The 20,955-nt window shown below is 46.8% G+C and overlaps 1 long non-coding RNA gene across 1 annotated transcript; it reads right to left on the bottom strand.

Annotated features, from left to right (window-relative positions):
- Positions 1-1,150: 1,150 nt before the first annotated feature.
- On the bottom strand, positions 1,151-4,238 carry LOC119450787 (uncharacterized). The gene is made up of 3 exons (XR_005191503.2): positions 4,086-4,238; positions 3,065-3,185; positions 1,151-1,874 (listed from the first exon to the last, which is right to left on the bottom strand). It is a non-coding gene; the product is annotated as an uncharacterized LOC119450787 (long non-coding RNA).
- Positions 4,239-20,955: the final 16,717 nt, after the last annotated feature.

Below are 20,955 nucleotides of genomic sequence, written 5' to 3'. Positions count from 1 at the left end.
AGTGCATTTTTAGGGCGAGTTTGATGGCACATATCTCCAAACTGGCGTCATTTTGGAAATTCATCCCAAGTGAATACGCCTGCCAAGCTCACCGGCTCCAATTCGTAAATCACAATATGTGCTGTACAATAATTAACTAAGAAGTTGATTAGTCATTTTTAATTAGTTCAATATGGGATTTCTCGTGTTACTAATGTCCGCCTCATCGAATAACCCAGCTCAACAATAAGAATTATGCTACCTGCCACAGAGGATTTCTAAAAAAATTTTTAAACTTATAAATGAATACCCTGTATAACGCTGCGGCGCTTCAGCGTGCTACGCTGTTGCTGCGACAAATACCTTGTTCATTGGCTTAAAAACGCACGCGCGGTCTTGCAAGCTTTCGCTAGCACATCTACAAAAAATGCGCCGTCACGCCGCACACAACCGAGTACATAGCGATGTATGTTGTTACAACAGTATGCGGTAGCAATGATTTAAAAAAAAAAAAAGAAAGAAAGGAAAACGAAAAAAAAAAAGGCGCAGGTAAGATAACTGCATAGTGTTCGAGAGGTGGCTCAGCGCGCCAATACGACACATGCAGTCAACAGAGTATGACAGTGCAAGAGTTTTGCGTTTTCGCCGTGACGCGGAAGCTTGAACCCACGCCAACAAAAATATGCCAGTGTCGTCTGCTGTTGACGATAGTTGCCGACTTAGAACATCTTTGCCCCGCCTCTCGGTTGCCGGCTCTTAACATACGTCGCGGCCCCGAATCGGAGTGCGGATGCCGGCACATGCGAACCGCTCGAGCTCACTAATCAGAAAATTACCTAATAAGAAACAAACGTAATAACAAAATCCTGGCTCGGGCCAAAATTTTGCTGGTCGCCAGCACACAAACGCTGCGACCGCGCTGTTGCATGTTGCCAGTCGCTGGTTATCTGTTTTGCCAGCCAGAGGGCGCATGCGTACGGCACCGCTCGCGCCGGTCCCAGCGTGAATCGAATTTTGTGCCCGGTTGCTCCAACCGCCCGCTACCACTGAACCGCCAGCATGCGGTGCGGCTTGCGGCGATGTGCGGCTTGAGCGTGTACAGGCCTTAAACCGTCCGTGGGTGTGCCGGCCGCCGGGTACACCTGAACGTCGCCCCCGAGGGCTCCGATGTCGCTGCGCATGCGTGAGCTGAGAGAAGGTGAGAAAGGAGAACAACTCTCCTTTGCCGGATGCGACGTCACATTGTTTCTTTTTTTGTTTGTTTGCTTTTTGAAATAGCTACTCTCGAACGTAAATCGGTCACGAATGTCGGGTGTCGGCTGCACCACGCTCTGCGTGCGCTATTGTGCATGTCGGAAAGGCCCAAGCGTGCGCGATATTCTTGCGAGCGCAGTTTCGTGGGCTTGGACTCCGTGACATTTGCTTTCGCCATATGTGAATTCACAGCTTGCCGACAGGTCAACCGCCGCTGTACTTCGGTGAATACATTGTTTTTCGTGATCCTGAAATAGCAAATGGTGCATCGCTGCGTTGGCGGCTTCAATTGAGTGCGGTTGCTGCGCATAGCAGGTGATTTAATTGCGCAAATACGTGCTACATTATCGGTGTAAATAGTGAAAAACTTAGGCTGTGAGCCTTACTACCGTCAGTCAGTCGGTTACCACATGTTTTGCTGTTATCCACTGCACATTTCTTCATGTCCAATAACGATCTGCTTCAGATATCTCTGTTGAAACGGTCTCTTCAAAAATCTGTTGATCGTGCAGCTTATTATATTTCTTGTTGTTTTTTTTCAGTCGGCCTTTTTTTTTCGCTTACGACTCGCGATGGGCAGCAGCGTTACGTCCGTGCACGCGTCCGTACACATGTGCACGGCGCTAAACTGGATGCACTACCTGCAAGAGAGAATGAGGGAGAGTGAGCTTCACGTCACTCGAGCACCTGCTTACAAATGTTTTTTTCTTTGGGCACAGCATCGAAGCTGTGATTGAGGTAATGCCCAGCACCATATCGAATACAAAGCACAATACACCAAAATAGAGAAACCAAAAACAATTGCACGCACAACGCGTCACCAAAGCAAACACAACACCTGCTTTATATGTTGCATATGAGCTGAAACGGGTGAATCCCAAACTCTGCGAGTGTCACATAACACCTGAAAGCATTAGCTGCTACGAGAGAACCAGTGCGGTTAATCTGGCGAGCTATGCATGCATCTGTAGCCTAATGGGCAAATAATTGGGCTGCTGCACTAGGGACTCGCGTTCAATACCCACCATCAGGAGCATTACTAATTATTAATGAAGCTACCTGGGCAGGTGTACTAAGAAATTCGAAAATAGATCATGATAATGCTTTGCATTAAGAGACAACTTGCTGCTGGTTGGAGTTTAACCAACATTTTCTGCTTTGCGCTTGCGATGCTCTACCAAGTGAGCTACGTCAGCAGTTGTCCCAATGTCCATTTTCTTGGATAGTTTCACATGTGTACCAAACTTTGTCCTGGAAGTGCTAGACAGCAGAACTAACAGCCATGATGGCAGATGTGAAGTATCCTTTAAACCCCTGACATTAAATACAACATTATCTTAAAAGCAGGCAACTGGCCAATGAACACTCGTGTTCTACCTTGAGGCACTAAGGCTGCCAATGTCGAGGCATTTTATGAGCTACAAAAATCAGGGGAACCACGGAGCTCAATTTCTTGTTAGTAACAAGCTAGACAACGAAGCAACAGTGGCTGCATAGAAAAATGGGCTAGAGCTCACGACAAGCATTGGCAACTCACAATAGAATTCTTTCTCTACAATTCATTGTCTCAAGACACCTCGAAGCAAATTTTGTGGATTATACTTTTAGTACGTCTTTTGCGACTGCAAATTTAAATGCGTGTAATACTTTGTGGCAACTTGGAACATTTTAATGTTTAGCATCTCCATACTTTAAGTCTGTGCACGGACAAGCTTTGCCACCATTTTAGAACAATAATTATCTGGTGTCATACACAATGACTCAAACCACTATTAGTTAAAGCAACCTTTAAAGGAGCAGAAGCATGCCCTTAGCAAATAGATATACATACCAGGTTTAGACTGAGCAAACTAAGCAGTACTTGTGGCCACTTGCTTTCAACAAGGCAGAAACAGGTCAGATGTTGACAAAGACAACAAATATAAGGTGCGGCCAAAGGAAATAAGCAGAAGCTGTAAAGACAGCAGCAGCACAGTGAAACAAATTAGACAAATGTGCACACCGCAAGCGTTCCTGAGGACAATACACAACGTCACTGCCGCAGTTAGAAGCAAATCCTCCTACAAGAAAAAAAAAATATATCAAGATTGTTTTGGTGTAAACAGCAAGTGTGTGGAGTTGTTTACATTATAAAAACAGCACAGACAACAATTAAGGCGGACACAGTATTTGTGTCATCTGCCTTCCTGCTGTTTTTACAATGTCGATTACGGTTGCAAAGGTACGCACATGATCTACGAACAACGAAAGCAACGGATGTGTATAGAAAGGTGAGCTGAATTCATACACTCATATATGTTTAATTTTGAAGGTGCCCGTAAAAGCGACAGCAGCAGTAAAGCGGGTTTGGTTAACAGCTTGCTCACAACGTACACATTGCATGATTTAACTCCACGGCTCTCAAAAGAGTTGCTAAGAAGCTGTAAGTGAAAGAAATACGCTTTCTTTATCTCACTGCAACAAATGAAAGCCTCTGACGCACCTACCGCGGTCAGCGCAAGCAGTGAGCAAGGTAATTGAATGCAGCAGCAAGGTAATTGAATTGCATGGGTAAATAAGAGGCGCATAGCGTAGTCATCCCATAGAGATGGAGAAACAAAGACCTACGCACGAGATATATACCAAAGGACGGCATTCACCGATAGAGCTAGTTGAGTGCATACATTTTCCGGCGCGTGAACGCTTCCGCCGTTCGTTTTACATCGGGGTAACGCGTAGGAACTGTGATAGTACTTGTTGAAGGCACGAACGAATAAATTATCCTGCGATCACTACGAGACCTGCGACAACCGTTTCGTGCTCCTTCGAATTTCGAGTGTCAGCTAGAGAACGGGCAATCGCACGACACTCACCTTTGCTCCAAATGTGTCGCGGCAGCTGAGCAACAAATGTCATCAAGCCCAACCCTGCAATGTCCGCAATTTCAGCTACTAAGCAAGTGCAAAAAACGAAACTTGAATGCTCACAATGCGCGCGCGAACGAGGCAATGTCCGTAATTTCAGCTACTAAGCAAGTGCAAAAAACGAAACTTGAATGCTCACAATGCGCGCGCGAACGAGGCGCGAACCATAGTGTCTGAGTTCGAGAGTAGCTATTTCAAAAAGCAAAAAAACAAACAATAATGTGACGTCACATCCGGCAAAGGAGATTTGTTCTCCTTTCTCACCTTCTCTCAGCTCACGCATGCGCAGCGACATCGGAGCCCTCGGGGGCGACGCTCAGGTGCCGGGTACGAAGCGTAGTTCAGCGCTTCTCCGCATGATGACGACAAAATTGGCGCTGCGGTCGGGGGTTTGTCGCAGGCGGCGCGCGTCGTCTGCTGCTGCGGCCACATTACATTGCAACTGCGGCATATTTACCATCGTATTTAAACTAAAAACCACATTCACAGTGGCATAGTAGACAGTTACAAATTTCTGAAAGCAGCAGAGCTCTGTCACTTGCCAAGGTAACGTACTTGCCTTTTCCGTCACCTGTTTGCTTCCCCGTTTGAGATAGCTATTACCGCTGTTTAGTTCGGTAAACACATTAAACTTGAGTCTACGAGGAGAAGTGCGAATTCTACATGGACGAAATAGTCCTTCATCAGTTCTTCTAAAGCGAGAAAGGCGAAGTTTGCTTTGCAGAATAGATGTGTGCAGTAGTATATAGGGGCTGTACGCGAACGAGCAGGGCATATTCTTATACCACGGAATGCGCAAGAGAAATGCTTTGGCTTGAAGGGGTGTAAAACACAATGGCATGAATATTGATATTCGTACAACTAAAATTCTTTGGTTCAATTTCCTTGACTGTATTGAGGTTATTATAAATTTATAAAATATATTATAAACTTGTTCGTGATGAAGAAAAAAAGATCTTACGTTGAGCGATTATGTATGATGAGAGCAGTAGCTTGCATAGCACGAAAAATCATAGTTTGTACTCGTGAAGATCGTATATATGTATATTTGAATGCAATAATAATTTAGGTAATTCTTCGGTCACACACGCAAACGATGCAGCAACATACACCAAGCTTTTATTGCAACTATGGCTTTAAATGAAACACTACACTGCATCACAGCGCTCAAAATGCACATAGCGTAGCCGCAGCGTAAGGTGCTTTTTCTTTTCTGGAGTACGCTCAGGAGCGGAGTTTTGGTCGTCACAAGGAAGTGCAGGCGAGAAATGTATTAGCTTGATGATGCTCTTCGTAATTTCGATTTTAAGCCGCTCACAACTGATGACTCCTGAACGCTTCAGCTGGCGAAAGGGAAAAAAAATGCCAGCGGCAGGGCATATCTGCCAGTCGTTGCGTTGTAAACCGCGGCCGTTGCACTTGAAGCTGAATTTGTTGCACACACAAAAAATTGGTCGGCCGTCTTTCAGCAGGTTCATTTCTTCACTTGTCTACAAATACTCATTCTTCACCTGTAGAACACGCGACATTTCTATTCGCATCCTATTTGCTTGGAGCGCGTGTAAGTTTGGCCAATGTCTCCTGAGGAGGCATTGGTTTGGCTCGCTGTCCCTTCCGGATTATTTCAACCGCCGACATGCCGTTGGAGCCTCGCTTGTTCTTTTTCTAGAAATTTTCTTGAATATGTAAGGCGCAGCGTCGGGTAGCAACGAAGGAAGTGTCACTTTAACATACGTACGCCATCGGAATCTGCAAAATCTTCCTGCTGGTCATACGCTCGATTACAGGCTCCTTGAAGTGGCGCTGGCACATGACTAATGCGGTTGAAACATTTGTTCAGCACGGCGAAGGGCAAGCTCACGTCTCTCGGAAAGTTCTGGGTCTCAGCGCATCGAAACCAATGATTCTTTCGCGCGTGGCTTGTATGTTTGTAGCCGAACTTACAGTTTGGCACAGTGTAAATGGTGCACTTCCGGCTTGTTTTCTTCTGTGCAGGAACACTTTCACTCTGTCCTGGAGTCTCACGAGCTTGGTATTCACGTTCATCACCCACAGTCTTCACTTCGCTCCTTAAATGTCTAAGGAAATTACAAGAACTCGGAGAACTATCATGACTGCGAGCGCAGTGCTCTGTGAAGTGAGCGTGTTAACAGACGATATAAATGACCGCTTTTGAAAATTACTCATTGCAACAAGAAACATCGCACTGTTAAGCACTCTCTCAACATAATTTAACCATTTTCTTTCAGGTTTTACTGTGAAAAAAATTGTCGCAGTTTCACCCGAAAGGCGAAGCATCAATTGCGATAGCAACTTAGTAGAGAGCTATACGAAGTAAGAATAGTAATTTTATCAGCTGTATAAACTTGGACATGCAGCAGCACCAGCAACGCGCAGAACTGTTGTCGACGCCGTCAGCGTTTTGCCCGCGTTCGCACTGAACGCGCGCGGCGTTTTTATATAAATACGCATTTGGTGCCGCAGCTAAACGTCGCCTCCCCTCTCTCTCTCCCTCCCCCCCCCCCCCACAGCCTTTTGCGCGACAGAAAACGTCGCGTTTACTCTCTATATATGGAAAGGAGGAAGGAGACGCTTAATTCTGCAGCCCTTCAGGGAGCACGGCGCAGAACGCGCGTTTGCTCCCTGTGAAAGCGTGCGTCCCTCGCGCCCTTTCACTCGCACATACAGCGTCCGGAGCGCGGCGATGATTTCATCGCCGTTGACGTCATACGGAACCTCACGGCGACGGCGACGCCGACGGCAGAAATCCGCTTTGGAGTGTCCATATAATTGCTATCGCAATAAAACCTATTATCTTAAATATAACAGGCGCGCAATAACAACACTCTCAGTAGCAGACGACGCGCGCTTCACGGCAAACCTCTGACCGCAGCGCCACTCCTGCTGTCATGATGCAGAGCACGGCCGGGCTCGACTGGCGCGCGCGCTCGCTTCTTATGCGGTTGCTCCACGCCGCGACACGACAGCGCGACAGGGTGTGCCTGTCGCGTCGCTTGTCGCTGTCGCTTGAATATCGCGTGCATGCGGTTGGGCCTTTACGGCCTTCTCACCCGTCGGAGAAACAATGGGAGAGTTTCTCAGCACGTTTCGCCACCCGTCGGCGGTAGAGGCACTGCGACCCTGACCCTTCCTCCCCTGCTGCGCGTGCATGCGCTTGCCTTCGCGCTCGCAAGATCGTTTTCCCTCGCATTTTATTCGGTGCTCTGTCAGTGTTGTTAAATATGAAGTAATTTTTGGGCTCCTGAAGACGGTCGTACAGCCTTTAGTACGCGCGGCCACATCCAAGACATGGCGCCGTTCATTGCACATCGGTATATAACTGCTGTGTGATGGTGTATTGCTGTCTTCCGTATTGCAAGTCACGTTCCGGGAAAACACCCGGTGTTTCTTTTCACCAGTTCCCAAGCAATGAATTTCTAGCCCGAGTTTCTAGCGCTTATGGACAAGATAGCATCAACTAATAAAGGGGAATTATAAGATGGACATAACAAAGATCGTAGCCTTCTCCCCCGGATACGCTACTCGGCAAATACATAATTTCAGTATAACTCCTTTTTCCTCACGCAGCTACTCTTTTAAGTATTCTTTTTTTCCGCGCACAATAGTGGACTGAAACCAGCTAAAAATGACGTCGTCTCGATATCTGCGCCGACATTAACTTTTTTTTATCATGTTTACAGTGACATTATTTTATTTGTGCCATGTTTGCAGTGACAGTGTTTTACTTCTTCAGTGTAACGTTGCGTGTGCCCAACCTGTACGCTTTGTATTTATTCGAATATCAGTTTTCTTTATTAACCTGTGGATTTTCTGTACATACCAATGTATTCGTTATGCTTGTACCATCATGCTAAAATCACCGCATGGTGATTGCAGTATTTATAAAATAAAAATAAATAAATAATAGAGTTTTTTTTTCAAGAAAGCCTCCGAACACCTGCCACGCAGGAATGTACTAGAAGTACTCGAAAGAGCAGTGCAGCCCTATTTACAACGGGCTCCGATCTTGAGCTGCCCTGAAGGTGTTGACGACAGTCATGCGATACGATCCGCAAATCTACTTGCCGAGAAGTTTCTGAGGATACTCCTTGTAAATCAGTCCAACCAACTGACTGACGAAAACGACAAGCCTTCGGCCTATGTACACAAGCCGCCAAGGAAACACTTTAGCTTGTAATTGTGAATAAGACACATTTGTGAGCTACTGTGTCCGCAAGAGTTTTCGTCTGAAAGTATGGCAACCATTGTAAGTGCATACGAGCAATAAATATTTATTTTCATTCCTCAAAATGCATTTGATGGCGGAGAGCTGTTCTCCCGGCGCATGCATCCTCAGTGAAATTAAAGAAGCTCGATGTATTATTACAGTTACACTACATCCATATATAAGAAGCCGAGATGAACCATTTACGCGTCCTCTACAATTATGCGACTTGTTCTTGAATGGACGGTCAGGTAAGATGCGCGCCCGACCCAATCTTCCAGCGTTGCGCGCGCTGCACAGATCGGTTGGGAGCAGCTGAGCAGGGTTAAAGCAGGGTAGGGTCGCAGCGCCCCCCTCCAAGCAGCGGCGATAGGCATGAACTAGCCTCGATGCGAAGGCCGTAAGAAGCGAACGCGCGCGCCAGTCGAGCCCGGCCGTGTGCAGAGAAGCAGTGAACTATGCCGGTCGGCACACCAGCAATCTAACCACCGTAGTATTTAGTGTACTAGATTAGGGGTAGTGGGCCGTGGGTAGGCTCCGCGGTGAAGCATTTCTCCCAGAAACGCACAGGTGGCGCTGCTGCGCCTTTCACCTGGTATGACACGTTGTGCTGTGCGTGTGGAGAAGAAGAGGAAACGGCTGAAAACCACATACTTTAAGGGCTTAACCCTACAGTGCAAAGCAACGGGGCTGATTTTTTCAAAGCATTGGGGTTTAGGGACAGTGAAGGCAAAATAGACTTTAAGCGGGTAGAAATAACCAAACAGAGGTTATCTGATTGGTGGATGAAATCAAGGCAGGGGTGAAATTTCACCCACCACAAAGTACAAAATATGTTCATAGTCATGGCTAGGTGGCGTATGCCACCGCCCGATTTAAAGGGTTCAGCCTCATCCATCTATCCATCCATCCATCCATCCATCCATCCTGCGGAATGTTTCAAAGGAAGTGCAGATCGCGGTGTGCACGGTGCCAGAGGTTGAAAGGCAAGGTTATGAAATTGAAAGGGGAGTTCTTGCAGTAAACAGGGAAATTTGGACTCTAGCTAAAGCAATGAATTTTACGGTCATTGACATCAAGCGAGAAGTGCACCGAGCAGGCCGCGAAGGCGCTTTTGCGGGACGGGATACATTTTAGTGACAGTGTAGCAACACCGGTCGGACGTCGATTCGCGGCGCGAGCTGTAGCTTTTTTAGGCGGGCCCCAGGCAATCAGGAAGCATGATTAAGTATTGAACGTAGCGAACCACCAGTAAAGGGCAGAATTAGACGACTAGGAGTCAGAAAAAGACGCAGGAAGGATAAGAATAGAGAAGGTAAAATTTGCTACATTAACATGCAGGGTGGTCGCAAGCAGGAAAAATGGCTGGAAATTCAAACGCAGCTGAATGATGAAGCGATTAGCGTGTACGCCTTGACCGAAATGCATCTACGAGATTTGGAGCAGCCGCCTGTTAATGACAATTTTGTATGGGAAGGGTGCAACAGAATGACCGGGTCAAGGAAAGGCGGAGGCGTACTAATTAGGCGAGGACTGAAGTGGCGAAGGGTAAGCGATCGAGGCATGTAAAGATCAATGATATATGGATTAGCGGCACATGGCAAGGTAAAAGACGTGGCTGGGAGTAGCTTACCTATGGACAGGTATTGATAGCAGAGAAAAAAAATAAGGAATTAGTTGATTGCATTAGAAGCGATATTAATGGGTTCAGTAAATCGGGCCAGGTGATATTAGTGGGAGTTATGAACGCACACATGGACGATTTAGACGGATATACTGATTACAACGGCTCTCTAGTGCTGGATCTGTGTGATGAACAGAACCTTATTGACCCTTTTCGCGGAGCAATTTGTTCTAGAGAAACGAGATGGCGCTTATGGCGGCGCGCCATACGTCGCCTCAGCGACGGCGCACGAGCACGACACCATTACCGCTTCTACCTTGATTCTGTGCGATCAGCTATCGGAAATGCAACCGAGTTTTCGCTAACGCACTGTGCTCCAGTCATACTGGATTGAATCATTTGGATTGAAGACGTGTGCAGTAGTTGGCTGCAAAATAATGACGTGTATTAAGGAATCGAATGAATCTGTGTGGCTAAGTTCGCGGACCGCTGTGCCAACTATCCATAAGTGTTACCGGCACTTCGAGATGTACGGCTTTCCTCGAGGATACATAAATTTGCTCATCCACCAGTGTTGTATTGCTAACCTTCAAAGGGCTTAAGCCCCGGAACGTTGGCGAGAGTGAGTACCGCTCATTAAACAATTTCGCGCACAATATCTACACCCATCTACCGCAACTGGCACGGCAACTACGCCCACTCTATCTCCAACATCTCAAGAATAAGTCTATGGGTGCACACTTGAATATATGCGCACTATATACGCACAATAAATGACGGACTACACCTACAGCGCACGAATGGTCGAAGCGGAATGTTTCGTGAAGGTCCACAAGAGTAAGCTAGTTAGTAGCGATAATACATCTTTGCTAAAAGGTATTACAATGTACAAAGCAGCTACGTTTCAATTAAGCTTTGTGAGCAGCAAGAACAAATCCATCGGAACTGAGCGCACCCGTGAGCAATTAGGCAGAAAATAATCAGATAGTGACCACACCAAGGAAACTGAGTCAGAAACGTGACAAGCTGCTGCTTCAAAATATTTGCCAAATAAACAACGAAGACCAAACACCATAATTCTGATTCAATTCATGAGCGGGAAGCTTGGATAGCTTCGAATACTTATTTAGCCCCGCTTTTAGAGCAAGCACCGTATACGCTGCTCGCGCCGTTTGAACATAGCTTAATCAGCGCCGAAATCGCCTTTGAACGTTCTCTGAAGCTGCGGCCAAAGCTTCATGTCGTCCACCCAGTCACCGTCTACGATATCTCCCGAAATAGAGGTTTGTTAAGGAGCAGCGGCGTCATACACATCCATTGCAAACACGGAGGCAACGGAGGCAGTTGAGGCAAGCAATGGACGTACGCGTTACCACGTGATCAAACATGGCAGCGCCCACGAGATCGCCGCGAAAAGGGTCAGTAGTAGTTAACAGGGAGAATAAGTGTCATGGACAGGTAACGTGGCAATGAGGAAACAAGCAGTCATGTATCGACTACGCCTTAGTCTCAGAAATGGTCTACGAACAACTATATAGACCAAATGATAATAGACGAAAATGGAAAAAATAGCCTGGGAAGCGATCATAGACGTTTAGCATTAAAGTTTGGGCGAGATACCAGCGCAGAACATGAACCAATAGCCTGAGTTTTTAAAAATGAACGACGAGCAAATAACAGAGATCGCAAACAACATAGAGAAGAAAATTGAGGCTTTTCCTATACAGCAGGTCTGGGAATATAAGGAACTGGTGGACGTTATGCAGCATGAAATAAGGCGGACACGGCAAAACAATTGTTGGATTGGAAAGAGGAAACCACGTAAGTGGTGGAACAAGGAAATTAAACAAGCTATGGAAGAGCGTAAAGAGACATCTAGGGCTCATCGAGAAGCCAAAAAGTTGGGATTACAAGAAGAAGAGGTGCTCCTTAGATGGAATACATACCGAGAAAATAAAAGGGTTGCGAGTGAGCTCTTGCAAGAGAAAATTAAATGCGCAAGTGAACGTTGGGTGCATAATATTCACAATAGAGACAAAGGCGCCCCAAAAAGATTCTGGAACCATATAAAAGCACTCGAAGCTCCAACTAAAAACTCGCAAACGGCTATAAGGGATGAAGACGGTAACATCTACGAAGGAGACGATGCGCTGCGGTACATCACAGACGTTATTAGGGATAACTTCGGTACGAGAAAAAGCGTAGTTCAGACAACAGATCCAGCAACAGCAGAGAGGCCAGAGAGATCAAAATTTAGCATAGAAAGCTTTTATTGGAAAAAGGCAGCAGAAAATGTCCCTAACAACACGGCAGGAGGACCCGATGAAATCCCAATACAGCTAATCAAAAACCCCAGTACAAAAAGCAAGGCACTGCTGACTAATGCCATAGAGCAAGTGATTAGAACAAAGAAAATTCCTGTTGGATGGCGTGAAAGCAAGATGAATCTCATCTACAAAGGCAAAGGAGATAAGGATAATTCGAGCTCGTACAGGCCAGTTACAGTAACGTCGATGATATATAGAATGGCAATGCAAGCCATAAAATTAGAACTGTCAAAGCGGGTGGAGAAACACGATGTATTGCGATTATCGCCCTTTTGAAGAGCTGATTCTCGGTATGATCAGCAAGGCGCTCTGCACATCTGAGCGTCAAGCATTGGTACAAGTCCTGTCCCGACATGTTGCTGCATTTGATTTTACTCACGGAGATGCGCCACTTGATTTGCCATCATCACGAGCTCGCCACAGAATAGATACCGGCTCAGCACACCCCATTCGCCAGAAGCCCTACCGCGTGTCATCCTCCGAGCGCAAGGTTATCGCAGAACAAGTTAAGGAAATGATGAAAAAAGGTGTTGTTCAAGAGTCGTCCAGCCCATGGGCAGCTCCAGTAATCCTCGTCCGGAAGAAAGATGGCTCCTGGAGATTCTGCGTAGATTACAGACGCCTAAACGCTGTGACGAAGAAGGATGTCTACCCACTACCGCGAATCGACGACGTCATCGATTGCTTACTTGCACGCTGCTTCTTATTTTTCGACGCTTGATCTACGATCGGGATATTGGCAAATACCTATGGAACCTAAAGACAAGGAAAAGACCGCATTCGTGACCCCAGATGGCTTATTCGAATTTAATGTTATGCCTTTTGGCCTCTGTAATGCTCCCGCCACCTTCGAAAGATTCATGGATACAATATATTACGTGGCCTAAAGTGGGAAATATGCATGTGTTACTTGGATGATGTTGTAATCTTCGGCCGCACGTTGGAAGAACATAACGCCCGCCTGAGTCTTGTTCTGAGTTGCATCGAGAAAGCTGGACTAGTTTTAAACTAAAAAAAGTGTCGGTTTGGCGAGCGTCAAACATTGGTTCTAGGACATCTAGTCGACAAGGATGGCGTCAGACCCGATCCTCGTAAGATTGAAGCAGTCAGCTCCTTCAAACCACCACAGACAGCACGAGAACTTCGCTCCTTCATTGGTCTATGTTCCTATTTTCGTCGTTTTGTACCCCGATTTGCCGATATTGCTCACCCGTTGACATCTATTCTGCGACAGGATGTAGCCTTCACATGGACACCGGAGTGTGACGCATCATTCTCGCAACTAAAGTTTATACTAACGTCAGCACCCCTCTTGCGTCAGTTCGACCCATCTTGCCCGACTGAAGTGCACACCGATGCTAGTGGAATCGGAATAGGAGCGGTACTTGTACAACGTCACAACAACGCCGAAAATGTCGTCGCATATGCCAGCCGTTGTCTGAGCAAGTCGGAGCGCAATTATACGGTTACGGAGCAGGAATGCCTGGCAGCTGTTTTCGCCGTGCAGAAATTTCGATGTTATCTTTACGGAAGACCATTTAAGATAGTCACCGATCATCACTCTTTATGCTGGCTGGTTGGCTTGCGTGATCCCTCAGGTCGACTCGCACGCTGGGCGCTGTGCCTTCAGGAATATGACTTCGTGGTGTCATACAAGAGCGGACGTCGTCATGCCGACGCAGACTGCCTTTCTCGCATTCCTCTTGCGACTTCCGACTGCGAAGCTGAGAATTTTGATGACTATCTCGCTGCCATTACTCATACGTTCCCCGACGCGGCAGACTTTCAGAGAGAGCAACGCAATGACCTCAACCTGGATCCGCTGTTTGCCGCCGCTCGTACTTCTCAAGGCAGCGGTCGCTTCACCATTCGTGATGAGTTGCTCTATAAGAACAATTACTCCGGGAATGGAGCACGTTTTCTTCTAGTTTTTCCCGAGAGTCTCCGCTCCGACGTCTTACGCGCCATGCATGACGATGCGACATCTGGTCATTTCGGTTTCGTGCGAACGCTACACCGCACGCAAGAGCGATTTTACTGGCCCAACATGTACCAGACAACCAAACACTATGTCGCTAGCTGTGAAACGTGTCAACATCACAAGCGACCAACCACCGCTGTACCAGGTCCCCTGCAGCCATTGAAACCGCCCAGTACACCTTTCGAGCAAGTAGACATTGACCTTATGGGTCCATTCCCATTATCTAACAATAAGAACCGTTGGATAATCGTTTGTGTGGACCATCTCACACGGTACGCAGAAACTGCAGCCATACCCTCTTCCACCGCTGCATGTGTGGCACTCTTCCTGCTGCGTTCCGTAGTCCTTCGTCATGGCCCGCCGCGTGTTATCATCAGTGACCGCGGTCGCCAGTTCACCGCGGACGCCGTTGAGGAGCTACTTCGTCTGTGCACTTCTGAGTTCCGTCACTCCACACCGTATCATCCACAGACCAATGGCCTCGATAGTTGAAAGGACGAACCGAACACTGACCAACATGCTTGCCATGTATGTTTCCTCCAACCATAAGAACTGTGACGACGTGCTGCCCTTCATAACCTACGCATACAACACGGCAAAACATGAAACCACGAACTACATCCCATTTTATCTCCTGTATGCAAGGCTACCGCGCAGCCCTCTCGATACTTTCTTAAACTTTATTCTGCACGACGACGATTCTGTGTCAAAGACTGTGTGCCTCGCTGAAGAAGCCCGCCGAATAGCCCAGCCCGTCTTCGTACTTTGGCCTCGCAACACCGTTCAAAGGACCGTTACGACGAGCGTTACGGGCCTGTTTCGTTCGCCAAAGGCGACTTGGTGCTTCTTTGGACACCGCAACGCAAGCGGGCCTTGTGTCAAAAGTTCCTGTCTCACTATTCCGGCCCATACGTTGTCCTGGAGCGTTTGAGTGAACTTTGTTATGTAATAGCTCGCCTCCTGGGCGATGGCCGGCGATCAAGTAGAACGCAAGTGACTCATGTTGCTCGCCTGAAACGTTTTTACCCTACTGATGCCTCCTAACTCGCCCTACGGGCTTCGTCTGCTTGTGGGGGAATGTAACGAGCATACAAGAGGCAGTTGGAAAGAAGAGGAGGACGAAGTGCTTCTAGGCCTGATTCCGCGGTCACCATCATCCATCTCCTGTAAATAAAGCCATTTCTGCACAACTCTCCGTAACAATATTAAAGGAGCTTATGACAACGTAGACAAGGAATTGTTGTGGGACATTCTTCAATACGAAGGCATAGATGACGATTTCGTGGAGCTGCTGAGGGAGATATATATAGAGACAACCAAGTACAAGTGGTATGGGAAGGTCGAAAAGGAAATGAAATGGTGGGAATTCATCAAGGATTGAAGCAAGGATGCCCTCTGTCACCATTCAGGGGCGGATCCAGGTTTTTTCTGAGGAGGGGGGGGTCAGCTTCTGTCAATGATGATGATGATAGTAGCCTTACCTATTTAGCGAAATTGACCGTTTCTGCTTACGATAAACTCGCGTTTTATACGGCTAGAGCAACACCTGTAGCCCGCCGTGGTGGCTCAGTCAGTTTAGGCAACGCTGCTGAGCACGAGATCGCGGGAACGAATCCCGGCCGCGGCGACCGCATTTCGATGGAGGCGAAATGCAAAAACGCCCGTGTGCTTGCGTTGTAGTGCACGTTAAAGAAACCCAGGTGGTCAAAATTAATCCGGAGCCTTCCACTATGGCGTGCCTCATAATCAGAACTGGTTTTGGCACGTGAAACCCCAGAAAGAGGAAAAAGACCTGTAGCGAAGCCAGGTATCGGTTTCTCCGAGCGTATAGGAAAAGGACGTTACCCAATACAGCCATGTGCTTGGCGGCTCTGCCTGATAATACAGGGTGTTCAAAACTAAGCTTTATGGTTTTCTTAAAGTTAGGCACTGGGAGGTACGCGAAGACCACCTGTACAAATAAGTTATGTGGCCAGGTGGGCACAAAGTGAGAGGATAATTATCGCTGTGAGCAGCCTAATTAACTAAAATTGAACGATTATTTTTTGTCGACTGCAGTAAGTGGGTATGTTTGTATTGAAAACTTAGAGGCAGTCGTGTTTCTACACAGTATCAGTCCGAAGAATTATTCTAGCGTGTCCGTGCTCCGAGATATCCGATCCCAAATTTCAATAGCCGTACTGCGCAGAGGTATCGAGTTGACGCGGAGCGGTTTATGCGTTGTGTTGCTGTGGAAGGGAGGCATCTTGAACATTTTTAGGGCATTCACATCTTGATGGGTGAAGTGCTGTCATGAGATGTGTGCATGACAACACCAAACTTAAAGCGGCAGTATGAAATATTCGTTAGCATAGCTAAAAAGGTTTCTGTTGTTGATGGTGCAGTTGTTGCTCTTGATTTAAATAAAACTTACAATACTTAAAAATCAGCAGTCACTTTATTTGCGTAACCCAGGGAAGAACCATGCCCGGTCGTCTAGTCACCATTACGCACACGCACTGCCCTCCGGCTTCTCCGCTCGCGCCATTATCTCGGCATGGCAGCTGCCTCCATCTTTACAGGCTGCGCGGTTGCGTGTTACGACAGCCCCCCCAGTTACGGGTTCTTCGAATTTTTTCATTTCACCAGCCGTGAGGGGAAGGGGGACAGTTATTATCTTTGCCAATGCCTCCGCCCCGTTGTCAAACTGAACGCCGCACGCAACAGCCGCGTCACATCAGGGAGGAGCTTTGCGCCGGTCCTCACTTTCTTGCAAGTTGCATGTGTAATCATGCGAACGACAATTAAAATATGGAGTTGGATATCTCGGAGCACAGACATGCTAGAAAAATTCTTCCAAGTGAAACTGTGTAGAAGCACGACTGTCTCTAACTTTTGAATACAAACATACACACTTACTGCAGTCAATAAAAAGTTTATTATTCAATTTTAGTTAATTCGGCTGCTAACAGCGATAATTATCATCTCACTTTGTGTGCCCCTGGCCACATAACTTGTTTGCGCAGATGGTCTTCACGTGCCTCCCAGTGCCTAATTTTAAGAAAACCATAAAGCTTAATTTTGAACACTCGGTATATCTAGCCTGTATAGTTTCTTAAAATAAAATTTGGGACGATCTGTTGCAGGTTCGTTATAAATGCGTAAGCACGCGTCCGTTTTTGGAGTTCTGTTGGGACACCTTGATTTCCTTAAGATTATTTGTGCTCGGCTGATACACCTTCGTTTGATTTGGAGGACTAACTTCCCTATTCTCAAACAGCCCTCGACTCGAATCTCTTCCTCCACTCCACCTTGTTGAGCACAGCGCCGCCTCTCGACTGATAAAGACACGACAATTTAAAGAATTCCCGTGAATGATCATGAAGCTCAGTGACCACTTCTTTGGAGGGATGGCGGTGCTATCTTTCCTCTTGAGTCGAGGTGTTGTGTTGACTAGTTCTTGAATGCGGGTGTAACGCCCCGCTCCAACGCGGCAACCCCTACGCTGGGTGTTTACGATATGCGAATCACCGCGTATGAAGACTCACGACGCCACCTACAAGAAGAACGATGTGGCGTGTTAGCCGATAGCGCGAGCCAGCGTCTTCATGTTTTGTTTCCCACTCGACGCCTTTCTTTTACACAAGGAGTGCATCTGCTCCCGTTTCTCTAACCCAAATCCTTCTTGCTATAACCACGCGACGCCATCCTAGGCCCGTGCGCTGGCGTTGGCCGCTGACGTCACGCTCCCCCACTTAGCAGACGCGGCTCGAGGCTTCGACCCGCTCCGCGAGGACGCCCACTCAGCCAAACGGATCCGGCAGGTTTGAGCCTGGTATGCTTAATGTGAGACAATAAAACTGCGAAATTACAATGAAAAACTTGTAGCGTACGAACGGTACTGTGTTCGTGCTGGATATTGTCAACGTGTAACTGTGATCACAATTAGTGCTACAGTTAAAAAAAGTTGCCTATGCTTAGTTCTTAGTTTAGCTGTTAGTTGTTATTATTTATATATGAACACTTCAATGAGAGATCACTTTCATTAAGCAGGTTGGTCGCGGAACCGATGACAGCCAATGGGGCAACCGATGACACCCCGAGGGGGAACTAAGTTAATCAGGCGCGAAGGCGCTTGCGCGCACGTCGGTGTGCTTGGCAAAAGGGATGTCCCCTCGTTCATTCGACGCCACCGACGGGACGAGTAAGGCACGGCCGGTGCCAGGAGGTCCAAGGTGTTCATGATAAAAAATAACTACGGGAACTTCGGGACACCACACCCCTACAGAATACAACTAAGCTTGTGAGCGAGCTAGCTTTACTTCTACATGGCTGTTACCACTGGTACTCGCGAAAAATACTTTTGAAGAATGCTGGTGGCCATATTTTTTTGCGACAGTGCCATCCCCTGTCAGCGAGGGGGCGATGCAGAAATCTGAGGGGGGGGGGGGGGGGTCAGGACATCCGGACATCCCCCCTGGATCCGCGCCTGGTCACCATTGTTGTTCACGCTTTACGTCAAGGGTATAGAAAGACGACTGGAAAACTGCGAATTAGGTTTTGATTTATCCTACATGCGTAATGGACAAATGGTGCAACAGAAGATCCCTGGACTGATGTACGCAGACGACATTGTGCTACTAACGGACAATAAAAAAATATTTACAGATACTTGCGAATATCTGTGGGAATGCAGCGACAAATCTAGGTCTTAAGTTTAGCACAGAGAAATCAGGAATTATGATCTGTAATGGAGAGACGAGTAACTTCGTGGTGTCAATTCAACAGCAAGTAATACCCATAGTGAAGCAATATAAGTACCTCGGCATACACATAAACGAAGGAAAGAATTACTCAAGCAATCACCAAGATAATCTGAAAATAAAGGGGAAGCGGAATGCAGCAATAATGAAACACAGAGCACTGTGGGGCCACAATAAGTATGAGGTGGTGCGTGGAATCTGGAAAGTTGTAATGGTGCCAGCGCTAACATTCGCAAATGCCATTCTGTGCTTAAAATCGGATATCTTCTCAGGTTTGGAAGTTAACCAAAGATCAGTAGGCCGGTTGGCTTTGGGAGCCCACGGTAATACCACAAATGAGGCAGTGCAGGGTGACATGGGTTGGGCCTCTTTTGAAGTCAGAGAAGCACAGAGCAAAATTAGTTTTGAAGAAAGGCCCAGGAACATGGATGAAAATAAATGGGCGGCTAAAGTGCACAAGTATCTCTACATGAAAAGCGTAGACACAGAATGGAGGAAGAGGTCAAGGAAGCTGGCAACCAAGTACAGGATAATCGAAACTGTAAATAGACAACCAGGAGTCATCAGAAAGAAAGTGAGAGAAATAGAGACCGTGAATTGGATGCAAAGAATGGAAACAAAAAGGACAATGGAGATTTACAAGAATGAGAAGAAAGAAATTAGAAGGGAAAATCTGTACGATAACACAAAGGGCCGTGCCTTGCTATTTGAGGTTCGCGAGCCGGTTGCCTAAGAACCAAAACATACCGGAGCAAATATTCGGAACTAGATGAGGCATGTATATGCTGCAGTAAAAATCCAGAGACCACTCGGCACATCCTAATGGAATGCGACGGGATCCACCCAGCGAGAACCGTAGGTAACGTGCAACTCCCAGAAGCGCTAGGGTTTAAAGTGGAAGGAAACATCAACAAATCAGCTGTACAGATAAGCAAGAGACGATTAGAGTACTGGTGAAATAAAAAAAGGCAGGGAAAAGATGGATACGACCTGATCTCTTAAAATCATAGGTAGCGGTACAAGGCAAATTTTTGAAAAAGAAAAATAATAATGATCGAGAGGTATACAAAAATGCTAGATAAAGAACATGTATAGTATACCTGATTAAATCAAGCAGGCTAGGTGAATATTTGTCGCCGCCCCGTTTCAAAGGGGATGCCAATAAATCATCATCATCCTGTGCGTTTCTTGGATAATATCTTGGACAAATATCTTGGAGTGTGAATAAACAATGGGGCTGAGTACCTAACGGAACATGAAAAATATGTAACGGCTAAAGGTAGCAGAAATGCAGCTGTGATAAAAAAATAGGGCACTGTGGAATTACAATAGGTACGAAGTGGTGAGAGGGATTTGGAAAGGGGTGATGGTCTCTAGTTTGACTTTCGGCAATGCTGTCCTCTGCATGAGATCAGAGGTTCGAGCAAGGTTGGAAGTTAAGCAGCGAGGGGTAGGTAGGCTTGCTCTGGGAGCACACGGAAATACACCAAATCAGGGGGTACAGGGTGACATGGGATGGACGTCATTCGAGGGCAGGGAAGCCAGCAGCAAGATAGAATTTGAGGAGCGATTCAGAGAAATGGCAGAAAAGCGGTGGGCAAGGAGAGTTTTCAGTTATTTGTACATGAGGAATGTTGATACAAAATGGAGGAAGCTGACCAGAAAACTGTCAATCAAATATTTGGACTGCAGGAGGGGTGCAAACCAGGAAACAGTGGTTAAGAAAAAAGTTGAAGAAACAGAGAGGGGTCTGTGGAAAACAGGGATGCAGACGAAATCAGCTCTGGGAACATACAGAACTTTCAAGCAAGAAATTGCGATAGAAAATATCTATGATAATTCTAGGGGAAGCTCTTTGTTGTTTGAAGCAAGGACGGTAGTATTGCGGACTAAGATGTACCGAGTCAAGTACCAAGGTAT

The sequence above is a fragment of the Dermacentor silvarum genome, chromosome 1, assembly GCF_013339745.2.
Source record: "Dermacentor silvarum isolate Dsil-2018 chromosome 1, BIME_Dsil_1.4, whole genome shotgun sequence".
NCBI classification, from domain to species: domain Eukaryota; kingdom Metazoa; phylum Arthropoda; class Arachnida; order Ixodida; family Ixodidae; genus Dermacentor; species Dermacentor silvarum.
The sequence above is the reverse complement of the archived record's forward strand: the minus strand, read 5'-3'. Positions and strand labels throughout refer to the sequence as shown.